We start from the raw sequence: 6286 nt of genomic DNA on the forward strand, positions 1-6286 counted from the left end.
GGGTGACCAGCTGGCTACCCATCCCTGCCATCACTCTAGCTGACTAAGCACCAAGCCCCCGGGGACAGACGGGCTACCGTCTGGGATACCAGACACTGATCGTGGTCAATTGGCTCAGGAACTCACTGACAACCCCACACCAATTTTTGGACCTGGACTGTGTACCTGACACAGACCCATGGATCCTGCAAAAATGTGGTTCAGAGTATATTTCTGAGGCTCTGGCTCAGAATGGCCCCCAGACAGATAATAGTTTGAACACAAGAGCAATACCATGCAAGTTGACACCCCGAGGACCAAAGCTTTTCATTACAGAAGGGAATGGGTAGGGTTAGAATTCAGGGCCTCCTGCTATCGCCTGGCAGGCTGACTGTGTGGGCAGGAAGAAACTCGTGAGGGTGTGGTGAAAGGAAACCTCCATTGGCTACACCTGAGCATGCAGTTCTGCAGGAGGTGTGTTTTCTTCCTTCAGAAAGAGAGGCAGAAAGGGATTTGCTGGTTTGTCCTGTCCTTCCCATCAGGAAAGAGATGCAACATTGATGCAGAGGCAAGGGGTTCTGCTGCTAGATGTTTGGCACGTGTTTGGAACCTGGACCTGATGCAGTGGTCCTTGAAGGAGCCCCTTCTGTGCTGCCCACGTCCAGAAGCTTAGTGTGCCTAGGGGAACCATCTGGGAGTCGAAATGAAGGGAGGTCCACCCTTCACTGCCCTTACCCCGAGTTGGCCAAGCACCAAGCACTCAGGGAGAGACAAGAGGGACATCCTTCCTTACACTGGAAGTTACTGTTTGCTCTCCCATAGCACAGGACCAGAGCGAGAGCTTAGCGCCAACCTTTGGGCTCGGCTTGGGTGAAGGCAGTGAAAGCCCAGGCATCCCGCAATGTGTCCCAAGGCTTGGAAAATAACACATTGGTGGCAATGGCTCCAAGGGAGACCAAGGCTCTACATTACAGATGCTCTACCTGCACCAGAGCCAGGTTCCAAACACTTGAAGGTCCACAAGCAGACCTTCAATCACTGAAGGAATACTGTATAGTCCATCTCTACTTGATGGACAGGGCAGGAGGCAAGGCAATGGCCAGAAGAATTCCAGGCTTACCAACCTTCTAGATAAACACTGCTTGCAGTTGGGGCATCAGGTTTAGTCAGGGGACATTTGTCTGGGTGCAACTCGTTGGAGTGTCTTACATTTGAGGTTATGCTCGTCGCTTTATCCTTTGCTTTTTCCTTGTCTACTGGGTAAGAAAGATCGTTGGGCCTCTGTGTATCCACGTCCATTTCTGGTCTTTTCTCAAAGTACATTTCAGCTGGTAGGCATGTGGGGCCAGATTTTAGGATCAATTCTTTCTCATTTTAGTTGAGGGTTTGGGTCAAGTTCTCTGGACTCTGGGATACTTTGGGCTACGGGGCCTCTCATCTCGTGTGTTTGAGAACCATGCGAACATCAGGAAACGTAGCGCAGTGGAGGGGCCCAGCACAGAATGTAGGCCTGTATGCGGGCCCAGAGGAGTTAGAAAACCAGTCTTACTTCTGCAACAAGGAAACTGTGAGCCATACGGCACTTTTTCAGTTGTATCCCGTTCTCATTTGAATTCCAGAAGGACATTTCCTCTGGACTGGGCTTCCAAGTAAAAACAGGGGTTTTATTCCCCTTTACCCACTGCATAGGTGCTTCCTATTCTGAGGACAGCCAGCTTCACATAGATTCTACTAGTCACTCTATTCTTTGCTTCCTCTAGTTCTCGTAGTTCAGGAGGAACTTTGGCCTTCCATGTGTCCATTCCCACTCTGTCACTGGTTTGCTTTCCTTTGTGAATCCTGATTTCAAACATTTTTCATTTTTGAGTGGGAATGAGAGAGAGAGAGAGACAGAGAGAGAGAGACAGAGAGAGAGAGAGAGAGCTAGCAGGTGTGGGGTAGGGACAGAAAGAGGGAGACACCCGACCCAAAGCAGGCTCCATGCTGTGAGCACAAAGCCTGATGCGGGGCATGGCCTCACAAGGATGAAATCATGACCTGAGCTGAAACCACGGCTCAGCCTCTTAACCGAATGAACCATCCATGTGCCCCTCCCTTGTGGTTCATCTATTTATATCCTGGTTTCCACTAGGCACAATGGGCCTGTCAATAACTCCGTGGAAACCCAGGGATTGGAGGAAAGTTCCCATGTTGCTCCAATGCTGTCTGAAAGCATTCAGTATCTGCTACACAAAAGGATCCACTGACCTCCCCTGTCCCCCCTACCCCCCTCTCCCGCACAGACACATATTGAAGACAAGTTGGCATGGGAATAGCAGAATTACAACACTGTCTTCTACAGATGCTCGCGTTCTGAAGAGTAGACAGTTCACCCATTTGAAGAACCCTTCAGGCCCTGCAGAATGTGCAGGAGGAGCCCATGCAAGCACCAGTACAAAAGATGCACTTTCCAAACACTTGAGGGTCAGCCACAACCTACAAGCTCCTTACTGTATAGCATGACTGTCTCAGAGGAGAGGGCAAAAACGAAAAAAAAAAGAAAAATCCAATGCCAGAAACTTTCCATCTCCTTTTTAAGGAAAAACGCAGGAGGTCTCCATTGTTGTAGCCCCCCACAGTGTTCTTACTGCTGAGACAACCATCTTGCCAGGAGAATCTGCTACTGGCTTCATTTTTTTTTTTTTTTTTTTTTTGCTATATGCCATTCTCTTTGGGTCATAAATAACATTGGCCTTCTGTGTATTCTCCCCCACCCTGGTGCTATTGTCCAAGCTCAGTGGTCCCTGTTGTCCATTCAGGCACACTGTCCCAGAGCCATTTCCTCTACGTTTATCTAGGGATTCTGGCCCCGTTCTTGGCACTCTGCAATATGCTGGGCCACGGGATATGCTGAAAATTTGCCTTTCAGGAGGCAAAAGGGAAAATGCACTATTGGGGCCTCATCAAAATAACACGCTTCTGCACAGCGAAGGAAACAGTCCTCAATACTAAAGGGCGACCGAGAGAATTGGAGAAGCTATGTGCCAACGACATATCTGATAAAGGGTTCGTATCCAAAATCTAGAAAGAACCTATCAAAGTCGACACCCCAAAAACAAACACTCCAGTGAAGAAATGAGCCAAAGACATGAAGAGACACTGCTCCAAAGAAGACTTGCAGATGGCCACCCGACACATGAAAAAAATGTTCAACATCACTCATCATCAGGGAATTACACATCAAAACCACAACGGGATACCACCTTATACCTGCCAGAAAGACCAACATTGACAATGGAGGCAACATCTGAGGTTGGCGAGGCTGTGGAGAAACAGGATCTCTTTGCATTGCTGGTGGGAATGCAAGCGGGGCAGCCACTCTGGACATTACTCAAAAAATTAAAAATGGAACCTCCCTACGACCCAGCAATTGCACTACTAGGTATGTATCCAAGGGAGACAGGAAGGCTGTTTTGGAAGGGCACATGCGCCCCAACTTTTATAACAGCACTGTCCGCAACAGCGAAAGTATGGAAAGAGCCCAAATGTCCATCGATGGATGAATGGATAAAGAAGGTGTGGTCGATATATACAATGGAGTGTTGCTCAGCAGTCACAGAGAATGTCATCTTGCCTTTTACAGATACACTGATAGAACTAGAGGGTTTTATGGTATGCGAAAGTAGTCAGTCAGAGAAACACAACTATCAAGCGACTTCACTCATCTGAGGCCTTTAAGACACAGAACAGATGAACATAAAGGAAGGGAGGCACAAATAATGTACAAAGAGGGAGGGGGCCAAAACATAAGAGACTCTTAAATATGGAGAAGACACAGAGGGTCCCTGGAGGTGTTGTGGGAGGGGGTGTGGGCTAACAGGGTAAAAAGTGTTAAGGAATCTACCCTTTTAATTATTTTTTTTTTACAAATATTGTTTTTGACGTTTATTTATTTTTGAGACAGAGAGAGCCAGAGCATGAACAGGGGAGGGGCAGAGAGAGAGGGAGACACAGAATCTGAAGCAGGCTCCAGGCTCTGAGCTGTCAGCCCAGAGTCCGACGCGGGGCTCGAACTCACGGACCGTGAGATCGTGACCTGAGCCAAAGTCGGACACCCAACCGACCAAGCCACTCAGGCGCCCCGAGAAATCTACTCTTGAAATCATTGTTGCACTAGAGGCTAACTCATTTGGATGGAACTCAAAACGTAAAAGAAAAGAAAAGAAAAGAAAATAAATTGCCTTTCAGTACCCTGTTGGCAAAGATAAGCCCAGGGCGTTTCAAGGTGCCCAGCAGGAATGCATATGTGTACACAGGGTCAGAGGGATCAGGAGGGAGCTATCCTTACTTCTGGGACAAGAGGCACATGGAGCTGGACAGTTGCTTCTCAACTTTATCTCATTCTCCGCTGAAATGAAAGCCTTTGGCCATGTGTGTAGCCATTCCAATTCCCTGGCTGTATTGACAATTACGTGTTGGGTCCCAGGCAAGGCCAAGGAGGCCATCCCCCACATAGGGAGTGCCCAGGCATTCCTAATGAGCTCTGACTCTTGTCTGGGCTAAACCAAGAGCAATCAGTTTCTGATATACCCCAGGAAAGATTGCCTTTCTGGGAGTACTTGGTGTCTGGCTGGCTGAGAAAAGAAATGTTCGTTAGCCAACGTGTCTCCCTCCCTGCATGTTAAGGATGCTTTCACTCTGAGGACCAGTTGGCTCCCCGTGGGCACCAGTCGCGAGGACCTTGTTAGCACTGAAAGACACCATTCAAGAACTACTGCACCACAGGCCAGTTCAAAACACTTGAACACAACACCACGCCCCTGGTAACACTGCTGCCTCTCTCCTTTGATCAAAAGGAAAAGAGTGAACTTCCGAAGCTTTTCTTCTCTTTCCCGAGTAAGAATAAGGTATCTTGCCATGAAGACTCCTACTGCAAACAGTGGAGGTTTCCCTTTGCCCTTGCCCATAGGTGTTTCTCATTCCTGACACAGTCAGCTTGCCAGGAGATTGTAGGAGCCATTTCATCCACAGAATTATCCCATTTGCATCTCTCATAGGAACACTGTGTCTCTATGTACCTATTCTACCATTTTCCTCTCTTTTGTGTGTTTTTATTACTTTTCAGACAGAGGGAGAGACAGAGAGGAAGAGAGAGGAGAGGCAGACAGAGACAGAGAGAGCAGGCAGTGAGGGGTAGAGTGGGACAGATGATACCAAGGTGTCTCCCTGCTCACAGGAGAGAACTGAGGTGGGGAGGGCTTGCAAACCATAAGATCATGACTTTAGCAATGAAGCAATGTTGAACCAATGAGTCACCCAAGAGCCCCCGTAGCCCCATGTCTTTTAACAGTTTAAAACATTTATTTCACTTTTGAGAGAGTGAGTGAGAGAAAGAGAGGAGAGAGGGAATTGCAAGCAGAAAAGGGCTGAGAGAGACACAAAGACTCTGAAGCAGGCTCCAGGCTTCGAGCTCTCAGCACAAAGCCCGACTAGGGACCCGAACTCGAGAACTGGGAGACCATGACCTGAGCAGAAGCCAAGAGTTGAGGTTTCGGGGAATGAGTCATCCACGTGCCCCCTTTTACCCTTTCTAAAATGAGAATCTTCCATGGGCACATCAGGGCCCATGGTTCAGAGCAATTCCCTCTGATTTTAATTGGGGTTTCTGGATGAGTTCTTGTGACAGCACAATAAGTTGGGCCCTAGGAGCCTTGCAACATGCCTTCCAGATCTAAATTGACAACATGAGATGTAGCTCAGGGGAAGGTACCCAACAGAGGATATTTGTGTGTAGTTAGGGCCAAAGTGTGTGGGAAGGAAGTTGACCTCACGTCTGGGACAAGGGCAAATGGCGCGACACATTTCCCTCTCAGCCTTCTCCCATTCTCATCTGAAAGGAAACATTCGTTGTCCTTAGAGCCATTCCCATGCCAGTGCTATGTGCTAACTAGGACTTGGTTTGCAGCCCGGGTGAGCCAGTGGTGCTGTCAGTCACACAGTGAGCTCCCAGGCATGCATGGTGAGTTCTCACGCTGCTTCCCTGCCCACCAAGGGAAATTCTTTTCTGACAACCCACAGGAAAGATAGCCCTGCTCTCAGAGAGCACTTACTGCTTGGCCTCAGATTCTGAAGAGCACACAATCCACGCATACGAGCTATGTTCCAGGACCTGGGCAGTGCAGACAGTGGCCCTTCGCCATCGAATGCATAACAGAAACGTTTGCAAACACTTGAGCGACAGCCTGGAGCATGGACCTACTACCCCTGAATCCCTGCTGCCTCTGTCTCCTGATGGGAACGGCAGGAAAATCAGCCAAGGCCAGAAGCT

The sequence above is a fragment of the Neofelis nebulosa genome, chromosome 16, assembly GCF_028018385.1.
Source record: "Neofelis nebulosa isolate mNeoNeb1 chromosome 16, mNeoNeb1.pri, whole genome shotgun sequence".
NCBI classification, from domain to species: Eukaryota; Metazoa; Chordata; class Mammalia; order Carnivora; family Felidae; genus Neofelis; species Neofelis nebulosa.